Source organism: Panthera onca, chromosome D1 (genome assembly GCF_046562875.1).
Source record: "Panthera onca isolate mPanOnc1 chromosome D1, mPanOnc1 haplotype 2, whole genome shotgun sequence".
Lineage (NCBI taxonomy): Eukaryota > Metazoa > Chordata > Mammalia > Carnivora > Felidae > Panthera > Panthera onca.
The window spans coordinates 10,669,215-10,684,074 of NC_138348.1; the positions used below are offsets into that span (position 1 = coordinate 10,669,215).

General features: G+C 39.8%; 1 protein-coding gene across 4 annotated transcripts in view; it reads left to right on the top strand.

Annotated features, from left to right (window-relative positions):
* The window catches only part of LOC132661826 (membrane-spanning 4-domains subfamily A member 4A-like), a 166,648-nt gene that overhangs the window by 49,459 nt on the left and 102,329 nt on the right, over positions 1–14,860 (top strand). The gene's annotated exons all lie outside the window — the stretch shown is intronic.

The following is a 14,860-nucleotide window of genomic DNA, read 5'->3' on the forward strand; positions in this document are numbered from 1 at the left end:
TAGCTATAGGAGCTTTAGAAATGTCAGAAGTTATTTTACCTCGTTTCTACATTTCAGGGTGGCCATGGAATGCTGTAGCCCTCCTGATAATAAAGCATCTAGGCCCTTCGATACATGAATGAGATAAATTTGTGCACTGCTTTTCTTTCTTCCTATATCTTTCCATTTCTTTTCATTTTCCAATATGCTAAAACCTACAATTTCCATGAAAAATGCTCTCGTTCTAAAGTGGCTCATGGAATAATGTATAATACCCCTGTATTCCTCAGTGTTCCCAAATCAAGCTTCATTTGAAGCCTCTTGCTGCTGGCTTTTCCAGGAAAGTTGCAATGATCCAAGCGACCGACCTTCTCTGATTCACAGTTACTGGGGTCAAGTCTCTTCTTCCCTCAGCTTCCCTAATTCCCATGCTGGAAAGTTGCATGAAAGGCCCTCTGTGCTTTCTCTTATCCCTCTCTTCCTGTAGCTGAAGCTCAACTTTGCCTTTAAATTTATTGTCTTTCTCTCTGGTGCAAAATCTTCCCCTTTTTGAAGATGCATATTCATACTCTAGGCAGTGGCAGCTAACTATTGAGACCAGATGTCACCTGCTTAGGTGTTTGCAGATCCTCTGGTTTTCTCTTGCTCTTGCAGTTACAGAGATCTTATCCCATGAATGATTGATGAAACCCAGTGCCCCTCCCAGGTATATCTCGGAAGGGGTAATTGGATATGAGGGAAGGGGATTATTTTAACCAGAGACTAAGGGGCAAACAAAATCATTTCCCAGAACATCATATAAGTAAAAACATACAATATATCAGAAACTAAAAATAAAGCCTCTAATCAGAAAGTAAGAAAGATACTGAAATGTAGGGTTTCTTTCCTTTTACTTTATTTTATTTTTTATTTATTTTAGAGAGAGAGCGCAAGCAGGAAAGAGTGGCAGAGGGAGGGAGGGAGGAAGGGGGAGAGAGAGAGAGAGAGAGAGCATGAGAGAGAGTGTGAGAGTGTCCCGAGCAGGCTTCACGCTCAGCATGGAGCCGGATGCGGGGCTCCATCCCAAGACCCTGGGATCATGACCTGAACCTAAAACAAGAGTCAGACGCTCAACAACTGAGCCACCCAGGTGCCCCTGAAATGTAGGGTTTCTGAAACCAGTGATACAGTAAGTATATCTAACAGAGAAGCTTACAGATGGCGAATACTGTCTGTGTGTTCCAACCTTTCAAAGGTAAACTTTTCTCATATCTCCCTCTATCATGTGAGCAGACAACGAAAAATTACTAGAAATAAGAGGAAATGTGAAATACAGAAACTGAAAGAAAAAAAGGTCAGAGACTGTGTAAGAGAAGAAAACTTGACAAAAAAATCCATTAATATACTCAGAAATGTAGGAAGAAATATTGCATCCATGAAATGGGAAGAGACACTACACAATGGAAATAGAGAACAAATAGATCTCTTGAAAATGAAAATGAAGGACGTCTGGGTGGCTTAGTCGGTTAAGCGACCGATTCTCGGTTTTGGCTCAGGTCATGACCTTACGGGTTCATGGGATTGAGCCCCGTGTTGGGCTCTGCACTGACAATGTGGAGCCTTCTTGGGATTCTCTCTCACCTTCTTTCTCTCTGCTCCTCCTCTGCTAGCATGTGCTTTCTCATGCGCTCTCTTTCTCTCTCTCTCTCTCTCTCTCAAAAATAAATAAATAAATAAATAAATAAATAAATAATAAACCTTAAAAAAGAAAAAAAAAAAGAAAGAAAACAAAATTGATAGCCAAAAAGAAAATATCAGTAAAAGTATTGGGATGTAGTAGAGAAAATTAACCAGAATGTAGGGAAAAAAAGAGCAAGGTAATATAAAAGAGAGAAAATACAATAGTAATAATAACAATAAACTGGCTAATTCAGGACATTCAATAGCAGTTACAGAAAGAGAAAAGAGAAAAAACAGGAGAAAATCATTTAAAATTTTGCAATTAAATTCTCAGAATTGATGAAAATAGACCCACATGAATAAATTTCAGTATAGTTGGTACAAACAAAAACATCCTTTAAGATTCCAAGAGGGGAAAAAATTGAGTCACACCTAAAGGACTAGAAACCAGAATTGCTTTGGACTTTTCAAACAGTAATAGCAGAATTGAGGAGACAGTGAAACCTTAAACATTCAGAAGAAAAAGCTGTTCTAATCTATAATTTATAGCCAAGACAACCCATCAAACTTTTGAAGATATCTAGATTAAAACATTTTCAGACATACACATTTTCCAAATGTTACTTTCCATGTGCTTTTCTTCACAGGGCCACTGGAGACATGGAAGGGTATTCGAACTCATCAGCCATTAAGGAAAATGTAAATTAAAGCCACAATAATATATCACTACAAACTCATTAGAACAGTTAAAATAGAAAAGTGATAATACCAAATGCTAGTGTGGATGCAGAGAAATTGGATCTCTCATACGTTGCTGATGGGAATGTAAAAATTGTAAAGTCACTTTGGAAAATAGTTTGGCAGGTTTTGTAACTCAGGAATTGCACTCTTGGACATTTATCCCAGAGAAATGAAACTTCACGTTAACAGAAAAACCTGTACAAGAATGATTCTAACAGCTTTCTTCATAATGCAAAACTACATGAAGCAACCAAATGTCCTTTAGTCGATGAATGCTTAAAATCTGGTAGGAGCATACAATGAATGGAATGCTATAAAAAGCATAGACTACTGATACACACAGCAACATGAATGGGCCTCAAGAGAATTATGCCTAGTGAAAAAAAAAGCTCTCAAGAGCTTGAATATTGTATAATTTTATTTAGGCAACATTCTTGAAATAGCAAAGCAATGGGAAGGAAAAATAGTGGTTGCCAGGAGACAGAGGTAGGGTTGGTGGTGAGGTGATAATACAAGGAGGAATCAAAAAGGAGTTGTTTTGTGGGTATGAAACAGTTCTGTATCTTGACTGTTGTGATGGTTACGGAAATATATACATAGGATAAAATCGTATGGAGCTAAACACAGCTAAACACATGCACGCACACACAAATGGATGACAAAAGATGTCAGAAACTGAATAATTTTAATTCACTGTAAATGTACCAGTGTCAGTTTCCTGGTTTTGATATCGTGTTACAGATATATAAGATATAACCAATGGGGGAAGGTAGGTGAAGGGATACATCAGATACTTATCTTTGCAGCTTCAAAGAATTTTGAATGAGCCTAAAAATACTTCAAAATGTAAAGTTAAAAAAACTTCACAGACTTTGAAAAGTAAAAAAATATATATTATTGAGGTATGTACCAAAATAAAGTATATGTGGGTATTAATTTTTATTTTTATGTTAGAAAATGATCCAGAACCCAGTTCTTAGGAACATTAAAATCAATGTGCTTCCATATCTTGGCTGTTGTAAATAATGCTGTGATATGCGTGTGAGTGCATATATCTTTTCAAATTAGTGTTCTTGTTTTCTTTGGCTAAATAACAAGTAGTGGGATTACTAGAGCGTATGGTATTTCCATTTTTATTTTTTTGAGGGACCTCCATACTCTTCCACAGTGGCCGTACCAGTTTACATTCCCACCAACAGGGCACAAGCATTCCTTTTTCTCCACATCCTTGCCAACACTTGTTATTTCTTGTCTTTTTTATTTTAGCCATTCTGACGTGTGTAAGATGATACCTCACTGTGTATTTGATTTGCATTTCCCTGGTGATTAGAGATGTTGAGCATCTTCTCCTGCGTCTGTTGGTCATCTGTATGTTTTCTTTGGTAAAATGTCTCTTCAGGTCTTCTGCCCATTTTTAAAAATCAGATTGTTTGGGGCTTTTTGGCATTGACTTCTATAAATTCTTTACATATTTCAGATATTAACCCTGTGTCAGATATATCATTTGCAAATATCTTCTCCCCTTCAGCCAGTTGCCTTTCTATTCTGTTGATGGTTTCCTTTGCTGTGCAAAAGCTTTTCACTTTGAGGTAGTCCCAGTAGTTTTTGCTTTATTTTGTTTTGTTTTCATTTCCCTTGCCTTAGGAGATGTATCTAGAAAAATGTTTCTGTGACCAATGTCAGTGAAATTACTACCCGTGTTCTCCTCCAGGATTTTTATGGTTTTAGGTCTCAATTTAGGCATTTAGTCTGTTTTGGGTTTATTTTTGTGTATGGTGTCAGAAAGTGGTTGACTTCATTCTTATGTATGGTGTCCAGTTTTCCCAACATCGTTTGTTGAAGAGACTGTCTTTTCCCCTTTGTATATTCTCACCTCTTTTGTCAAAGATTAATTGGCCATGTAAGTGTGGGTTTATTTCTGGGTTCTGTATTCTGTTCTATTGATCTATGTGTCTGGTTTTTTTAATATGAATTTATTGTCAAATTGGTTTCCATACAACACCCAGTGCTCATCCCAACAGGTGCCCTCCTCAATGCCCATCACCCACCCCCCCCCACCCCCCGTCAACCCTCAGTTTGTTCTCAGTTTTTAAGAGTCTCTTATGTGTCTGTTTTTGTGCCAGTACCATACTGTCTGATTACTACAGCTTTGTAGTGTATCTTGAAATTTAGGATTGTGATACCTCCAAGCTTTGTTCTTCTTTCTCACGATTGCTTTGTCTACTCACGGTCTCTTACGGTTCCATACAAATTTTAGTATTATTTGTTCTACTTCTACGAAAGGTGCTGTTGGTATTTTGATAGGGATTACATTGAGCCTAGATATGGAAGTGACCTAAGGATCCATAGATAGATAAATGGGTAAAGAAGATATGGTGTATGTGTACACACACACACACACACACACACACACACACACACATTATGAAGCCATAAAAAGTGAGATGAGATCTTTCCATTTGCAACAACATGGATGGACCTAGAAGGTCTAATTATGCCAAGTGAAACAAGAGTGAGAAAGACAAATACCATACGATTTCACTCATATATGGAATCTAAAATACAAAAGAAATGTATGAACAAATACGAAGCAGAATCAGACCCATAAATACACAGAACAAACTGATGGTTGCCAAAAGGAAGAGGGGGATGGGAAATGAGTGAAAGGGAGTGAGAGATACAGGCTTCCAGTTATGGCATGAGTAAGTCACGGGAATAGAAGGCACAGCATAAGGAACATAGTCAGTGATGCTGTAATGGTGTTGTGTGGTGACAGATGTTAGCTGTACTTGTGGGGAGCACAATGGAACATACAGAGAAGTTGAATCACTATGTTGTATGCCTGAAAGTAATGTAACATGGTGTATCAACTATACTCAAATAAAAAAAATTTAAATCAATAAATGTGTTATACCCATATGTGGCAAAAGGATGCAAAAGTCTACTGTACTTTCTTTTGTTTTATTTTTCATAACGAGGGAGGATAAGCGAGAAATCAGTGAAATTTAAAAAAAGGCTGTGGAAAAAATCCAGGGATAATGGAAAAGAGATTTGGGGATGACAGCTGTGTACCAGCAATAGAAGGTGGGTAGGCTTCTCCAGGAGAAGTTTCTCCAGGAGAAACTCCTTCAAAATGAAAAAATGGATATGATTTGTGATATGAATCAATGTGTTAAGAAATTTAGAAAGCTGGAGAGTTTGAAGGTGAAAAGGAAAGAAACAAGAAAAAGCAAGCAAGCAAGTAAAGAAAAACACCATTCCAGAGGACAAAACACTGCAAGAGAAAGAATAGTTTATTAAGTGGCTCAGTTCTGGTGGCATATATAAAGAGATTAGAAAACACATGTCTCTATGCCTAAACTATGAGTTTATAGAGAGAATGGAGGATGGGGAACATTTATTTGTGTCATCATGTTGGGGGTTGGAAAGAGGAAAGGGAGTTAAATTCTGATCTCCCACAATGAGGAGATCCGTGCTTCTTCACTTTCTTCACATAAAGACATTCATATAAAATGGTATTTGTCTGGTGTGTGGCTGAATTAGAGGCGTTTAGAGTTCCACGTGGAGCTACTTGTTACTCAAGATAATGTCGTATGACTAGTTATCTTTAAAATCATGTGAATATAGAACTGTGGTTATTGGAACCCTAGAAAATGACTGCTTTGGTTGCGTGTGTGACAAGTCAAGTTCATGTAGCAAAAGGAAAAATAATGCATCAAGATATATTGAATCATCTTTCTTCTTTCTTTATTGTGCATCAGGGATGTGATCAGAAGAATTGTGGCACCCAAGAAAATTCCATGCCCTAATTCCCAGGACTGTGAATGTGACAGGATATCACACCCAAAAATAGGTTACCTTGAATGGCAAAAGGAATTTTACTGTGTTTACTTTTAAATAGGGAGATCATCCTAGATTATCTGAGTGCGTCCCATGTAATCCTGGGACCCCTTAGAACTAGAAGCAGGAGAAGTTTGAGAAGGATTTGACAAGTCATGGTTGTGTTGAAGATGGAGAGGGCCACATGAGAAGAAATGGAAGTGGCTTCTAGGAGCAGAGAGAAGCCCCCAGGTGGCATTCAGCCAGGAAGCAGGGTCCTCTGACCTCAGATGTGAGGGGCTGTGTTCTTCCAATACGAAGTCTTCCAACTTGGAAGAGGACTGCACTCCTCAGGACCACAAACCTGGCCAGTACTCGAATTTTAGCCAAGTGACGCTCTGAGCAAATAATCTAACCAGACTGTTTAGGACTTCTGACACACAGAAACAGAGATAATAAACTTGTGCTGTTTTAAGAAGCTGCGTGTCTGTTAATGTGTCACACATCAATAGCTAATACAAGGGGGAAAAGGTAAGGCTGTTAACCATTTTGAACAAGGTTTTTTGTCTTAGCAGTTCTATTACTCTGAGGAGGCTAACCTCTCTGGCAAATAATTCCATGCTTTCCTTGGCCTGGTACCATAAAAGTTTTCTTTTTTAGGTCACAAGCCAACTGAATGTTCAGCAATGGATTTAATGTATGCAGTTATTTATGAACTGGGTCAGTTCTCCATACATCTTAGCATCTTCTGGGTCCTGGATTCTCTGCATCTGGCCAGTACAGGAGGGAAGAGAGATTATGAGAAAAATACAGGGGATTTGAGGAGCCAAGCCTGGGAGTGGTGAGCATTGCCTCACCGACATTCCACTGGTGGTTACCTTCTCACCCACTCAGATCCCTCTCACCTGCCGTCATCCATAAGTGGGAAATTTAATCTAGCAAATGAAAGTGTACTTGTGAACAGTCAGCTCATTTTTCCCCCAGGGTCTTAGGAACTGTAGGTATAAGGTAATATTTGAAAATCAACTCTTCGGGGCACCTGGGTGGCTTGGCTGGTTGAGCGTCCGACTTCGGCTCAGGTCACGATCTCGCGGTCCGTGAGTTCGAGCCCCACGTCCGGCTCTGTGCTGACAGCTCAGAGCCTGGAGCCTGTTTCAGATTCTGTGTCTCCCTCTCTCTCTGCCCCTCCCCTGTTCATGCTCTGTCTCTCTCTGTCTCAAAAATAAATAAATGTTAAAAAAAAAAAAGAAAAAAAAGAAAATCAACTCTTCCCCTGTCAAGTGCCATCTCCCTCTCCCATCCCCCAGCCAAAATTCCAAAGGGAACCAGTGCCCGTCACCAAACTTGCTTGTACCGTGCAAACACCCAACACTGTGCTTCTGTGGATCCATCCCTCCCACGGGCCTGCCTCCCTCCCAGTGCTGCAGGGCCCCCTACCACAGGGGACCTCTGATGGCAAAGCGAGCTAACCCAGCCCCTCCTGCCCCTGTGCACCTTGTGGGTCCACCCCGGCTAATACGCCCTTGGCCAGATCCCATGGAAGCAGCACCACAAGCCTGGCATTGTGCAAGTAGCCCAGACAGGGGCCACACCACACCACAGTGAGTCCTGCCCCTGGGAGAGGGGAAGATAAGGTACACACCAGTCTGACTGCGGCCTCGCCCACCAACATAAGTTACTCTGGACAGCACAGGGGAAGTACCCTGCAGTTTGGAGCTACCACAGGGACTACCCAAAATGACGAAATGGAAGAATTCTCCTCAAAAGAAACTCCAGGAAGTAGAGACAGCTAACGAATTGATCAAAACCAATTTAAGCAATATAACGAAATAAGAATTTAGAATAATAGTCATAAAATTTATTGCTGGGCTTCAAAAAAGCATAGAGGACAGCAGAGAATCTATTGCTACAGAGATCAAGTGACTAAGAAATAGTCATGAGGAACTAAAAAATGCTATAAATGAGGTGCAGAATAAAATGGAGGTGGCCATAGCACAGACTGAAGAGGCAGAGGAGAGAATAGGTGAATTAGAAGATAAAATTATGGAAAAAGGAGAAGCTGAGAAAAAGAGAGATAAAAAAATCCAGGAGTATGAGGGGAGAATTAGAGAAGTAAGTGATGCAATCAAACAGAACAATATCCGTATCATAGGAATTCCAGAAGAAGAAGAGAGAGAGAAAGGAGCTAAAGGTGTACTTAAACAAATCATAGCTGAGAACTTCCCTGATCTGGGGAAGGAAAAAGGCATTGAAATCCAAGAGGCACAGAGAACTCCCTTCAGATGTAACTTGAACCGATCTTCTGCATGACATATCAAAGTGAAACTGGCAAAATACAAGGATAAAGAGAAAATTCTGAAAGCAGCTAGGGATAAACAGGCTCTAACTTATAAAGGTAGACCCATAAGACTAGTGGCAGACCTATCTACTGAAACTTGGCAGGCCAGGAAGGAATGGCAGGAAATCTTCAATGTGATGAGCAGAAAAAAATATGCAGCCAAGAATCCTTTATCCAGCAAGTCTGTCATTCAGAATAGAAGGAGAGATAAACCTTTTCCAAACACACAAAAACTGAAGGAATTCCTCACCACTAAACCAGCCCTACAAGAGATCCTAAGGGGGATTCTGTGAGTGAAATGTTGCAAGGACCACAAAGTAGCAGAGACATCACTACAAGCATGAAACCTACAGACATCACAATGACTAAACCCATTATCTTTCAATAACACTGAATGTAAATGGACTAAATGCTCCAACCAAAAGACATAGGGTGTCAGAATGGATAAAAAAAAACAAGACCCATCTAATTGCTGTCTACAAGAGACTCATTTTAGAACTGAGGACACCTTCAGATTGAAAGTGAGGGGATGGAGAACTATCTATCATGCTACTGGAAGTCAAAAGAAAGCTGGTGTATCCATACTTATACCAGACAAACTAGACTTTAAATTAAAGGCTGTAACAAGAGATGAAGAAGGGCATTATATAATAATTACAGGGTCTATCCATCATGACAGCTAACAATTATAAATGTCTCTGCGCCAAATATGGGAGCCCCAAAATATATAAAACAATTAATCACAAACATAAGCAACCTTATTGATAAGAATGTGGTAATTGCAGGGGACTTTAATACCCCACTTACAACAATGGATAGATCATCTAGACACATGGTCAATAAAGATACAAGGGCCCTGAATGATACATTGGACCAGATGGACTTGACAGATATATTTAGAACTCTGCATCCCAAAGCAACAGAATATACTTTCTTCTCGAGTGCACATGGAACATTCTCCAAGATAGATCACATACTGGGTCACAAAACAGCCCTTCATAAGTATACAAGAATTGAGATCATATCATGCATACTTTCGGACCACAATGCAATGAAGCTTGAAATCAACCACAGGAAAAAGTCTGGAAAACCTCCAAAAGCATGGATGTTAAAGAACACCCTACTAAAGAATGAATGGGTCAACGAGGCAATTAGAGAAGAAATTAAAAAATATATGGAAACAAACAAAAATGAAAATACAACAATCCGAATGCTTTGGGATGCAGCGAAGGCAGTCCTGAGAGGAAAATACATTGCAATCCAGGCCTATCTCCAGAAACAAGAAAAATCCCAAATATAAAATCTAACAGCACACCTAAAGGAAATAGAAGCAGAACAGCAAAGACACCCCAAATCCAGCAGAAGAAGAGAAATAATAAACATCAGAGCAGAAATAAACAACATAGAATCTAAAAAAACTGTAGAGCAGATCAATGAAACCAAGAGTTGGTTTTTTGAAAAAATAAAATTGAAAAATCTCTAGCCAGGCTTCTCAAAAAGAAAAGGGAGATGACCCAAATAGATAAAATCATGAATGAAATTGGAATTATTACAACAAATCCCTCAGAAATACAAGCAATTATCAGAGAATACTATGAAAAATTATATGCCAGAAAACTGGACAACCTGGAAGAAATGGACAAATTCCTAAGCACCCACGCACTTCCAGAACTCAAACAGGAAGAAATAGAAAACTTGAACAGATCCATAACCAGCGAAGAAATTGAATCAGTTATCAAAAATCTCCCAACCAGTAAGAGTCCAGGACCAGATGGCTTTCCTGCGGAATTCTACCAGACATTTAAAGCAGAGATAAAACCTACCCTTCTCAAGCTTTTCCAAAAAATAGAAAGGGAAGGAAAACTTCCAGACTCATTCTCTGAAGCCAGCATTACTTTGATTCCCAAACCAGACAGTGACCCAACAAAAAAAAAGAGAACTACAGGCCAATATCCCTGATGAATATGGATGCAAAAATTCCCAACAAGATACTAGCAAATCGAATTCAACAGGATATAAAAAGAATTATTCACCATGATCAAGTGGAATTCATTCCTGGGCTGCAGGGCTGGTTCAACATTCATTCACAAATCAATCAATGTGATACATCGAATTAATAAAAGAAAAGATAAGAACCCTATGATCCTGTCAATCGATGCAGAAAAAGCATTTGACAAAATTCAGCATCCTTTCTTAATAAAACCCCTCAAGAAAGTCAGGATAGAAGGAACATACTTAAACATCATAAAAGCCATTTATGAAGAGCCCACAGCTAATACCATCCTCAATGGGGAAAAACTGAGAGCTTTCCCCCTGAGATCAGGAACACGACAGGGATGTCCACTGTCACCACTGTTGTTTAACATAGTGTTGGAAGTGCTAGCATCAGCAATCAGACAACAAAAGAGAATAAGGAAATCAAAGGCATCAAAATTGGCAAAGATGAAGTCAAGCTTTCACTTTTTGCAGATGACATGATATTCTACATGGAAAACCCGATAGACTCCACCAAAAGTCTGCTAGAACTGATACATGAATTCAGCAAAGTCGCAGGATACAAAATTAATGTACGGAAGTCAGTTGCATTCTTATACACTAATAATGAAGCAACAGAAAGACAAATAAAGAAACTGATACCATTCACAATTGCACCAAGAATCATAAAATACCTAGGAATAAACCTAACCAAAGATGTAAAAGATCTGTATGTTGAAAACTATAGAAAGCTTATGAAGGAAATTGAAGAAGATATAAAGAAATGGAAAAACATTCCGTGCTCATGGATTGGAAGAATAAATATTGTTAAAGTGTTAATACTATCCAAAGCAATCTACACATTCAATGTAATCCCAATCAAAATTGCACCAGCATTCTTCTCAAAGCTAGAACAAACAATCCTAAAATCTGTATGGAACCACAAAAGACCCTGAATAGCCAAAGTAATTTTGAAAAACACCAAAGCAGGAGGCATCACAATCCCAGACTTTAGCCTCTACTACAAAGCTGTAATCATCAAGACAGCATGGTATTGGCACAAAAACAGACACACAGACCAATGGAATAGAATAGAAACCCCAGAATTAGACCCACAAAAGTATGGCCAACTCATCTTTGACAAAGCAAGAAAGAATATCCAATGGAAAAAAGACGGTTTCTTTAACAAATGGTGCTGGGAGAACTGGACAGCAACATGCAGAAGAATAAAACTAGACCACTTTCTTACACCATTCACAAAAATAAACCCAAAATGGATGAAGGACCTGAATGTGAGACAGGAACCATCAAAAACCCTAGAGGAGAAAGCAGGAAAAAACCTCTCTGACCTCAGCCGCAGCAATTTCTTACTTGACACATCTCCAAAGACAAGGGAATTAAAAGCAAAAATGAACTATTGGGACCTCATGAAGATAAAAAGCTTCTGCACAGCAAAGGAAACAATCAACAAAACTAAAACGCAACCAACGGAATGGGAAAAGATATTTGCAAATGACATATCGGACAAAGGGCTAGCATCCAAAATCTATAAAGAACTCACCAAACTCCACACCCGAAAAACAAATAATCCAGTGAAGAAGTGGGCAGAAAACATGAATAGACACTTCTCTAAAGAAGACATCCAGATGGCCAACAGGCACATGAAAAGATGATCAACGTCACTCCTCATCAGGGAAATACAAATCAAAACCACACTGAGATAATCACCTCACTCCAGTCAGAGTGGCTAAAATGAACAAATCAGGAGACTATAGATGCTAGGGAGGATGTGGAGAAACGGGAACCCTCTTGCACTGTTGGTGGGAATACAAACTGGTGCAGCCATCCTGGAAAACAGTGTGGAGGTTCCTCAAAAAATTAAGAATAGATCTTCCCTATGACCCAGGAATAGCACTGCTAGGAATTTACCCAAGGGGTACAAGAGTACTGATGCATAGGGGCACTTGTACCCCAATGTTTATAGCAGCACTTTCAACAATAGCCAAATTATGGAAAGGGCCTAAATGTCCATCAACTGGTGAATGGATAAAGAAATTGTGGTTTATATACACCATGGAATACTACTTGGCGATGGAATACTGCTTGGCAATGGGAAAGAATGAAATATGGCCTTTTGTAGCAACATGGATGGAACTGGAGAGTGTGATGCTAAGTGAAATAAGTCATACAGAGAAAGACAGATACCATATGTTTTCACTCTTACGTGGATCCTGAGAAACTTAACAGAAAACCATGGGGGAGGGGAAGGGGGAAAAAAAAGTTAGAGAGGGAGAGAACCAAACCATAAGAGACTCTTAAAAACTGAGAATAAACTGAGGGTTGGTGGGGGGTGGGAGGGAGGGGGGGCGGGTGATGGGCATTGAGGAGGGCACCTGTTGGGATGAGCACTGGGTGTTGTATGGAAACCAATTTGACAATAAATTTCATATTAAAAAGAAAATCAACTCTTCCAATTTTATGAAAACCTAACCTAGGTTAGGTTTGGTAAGGTTTAGGTTTAGTAAGACAGTTAAAAAAAAACAAAACACCAATTAGATTTCCTTTAAGTAAATCATCAGTGCTCTGGCTCCCTATAGCCTTTTCACCTGGTCTTATAAACAGCTCCTTCACACATTTACATTCCTTCATTGGCTCCTAAACACATTTGATTTTGTCAGCTCTAGACGCAAACTCATTGATGGGACAGTACAAGGTACCTCAAAAAGGGGAGCTGAGGGAGAGATTGCCTTTGAAAAGCAGAGAAAAGTGGAATTCTTGCAGATTGGGAAGTTGCTGTGGGCCCCAGGGGGCTTTAGGGGCCTCTGACTTGCTTCCTAGAATCATTCTCAGTGGGACGGAAAAACCTCTCAGAAGATGGTTTTTATCTTTCTTACATTTTTACGTTGTAAGTCCAGACCCTAGACACTGTATTTTTGCAATTTTGGAAAAAGATCCTGTATTCCAAGTGTGGTACAGAAGCATCAAATTCACAGGACACTTAGGGTCTAATATGAACCAAAGCAATGAGTTTCTCGGTGGTAAGTGGTGTGGACTAGCCACAGGAATCACCTCTCCAAGGACTTGCACTATTTGAAGACCCCAAGACCTTATGGTACATGGTGCATCAATGTGTGTGTGTGAGTTTGTTGGATGGGTATGGAGAAAAATGGGCAGAACTGACTGCATGGGTTGGATTCTTAAAGAATATGATGAAGAATTACAAATATTTCAGTCCACACCCAAGTTTGCGGACTGAAACACATCACATAAGCACCATGTAAACATGTGCTAATCTAGCTGAAGCAAAAGGGAGATTTATTAGTATTACTCAGAGTCAGTTGAATACAATCCTGCCCTTCCACAGCCTCTCTTTCTCTTCCCTTTGTCTCTCCACAGAAGGGGATCACTCCCCTCTGTGCCTACGCTGCCCGTTTTATCTCCCCCAGTTCACAATCATGCACCTGTGGCCCACCAGGTTGTCCCTGTGGGCCCCTGGAGACGTCTCTGTCACTCTGCAGCCCAGACTCTTGGAATTACAAATCCTCTGGCTGTGTTTGAGGGATGAGTTCAGGTCCCCCTACTTCTCTGCCATGTTGGATTCTTCTCCAGAGCCAGTTGAATACAAAGTGGCAACCTTTTAGGAACTGGAGGCCAACTCAGGTAGGGACCTGACCAAGGTTGAACCAACTTGGGAAGCTCAGGGGGCTAATCCTTACTACAGAGGCAAAGGCAACAAGGAGCAGATTACCAGTGTCTCTGGCTCTATGCCTCATTATTCTACTGCATATAACTTCACTCACCTCTAAGTGGAGAGTTTATGTTTTTAAAAATGACTGAATGCCTTTGAAAAAGACTTGAAAACAAGTTTTTGTGTGGGATTCTTCTGAAGACACAGATATGACCCAGTATGGGGTGACTCACAAGGATGTGAGAGAACTAAAAGAGTGTGAGATTTCAAAAAAGAAGGAGGTTGGAGAGAGATCCCTGGAAATACTTAACTTAGACTTTTTGAAATGGGAAGAAAAATGCAGAAGCCAACAAGCGAGATGAAGAGAAAGGAGGGTTACCAGGTCCAAATGTATCAGAGAAGTTGAGGAGAAAGAGGATTGAAAAAATGTTATTAAGCTTGGAGGATACAGGGTAACTGATGGCTTTTCACCAGAAAATTTGGCCATCAAAGGTCAATTTTCTTTGACCATTGAGGATGAAATTAGATGTGTGAGTGTCGTGAGTTAGAAGTGAGTGTACGCATATGGAGGGGAGTAGAAGTTTGCTCAGTGTATCACAGTCTGTCCTACTTTCTGTTTTGACATCTGCATCCCTGCCCTCCCCTGCCTCCTACTTCCCTGT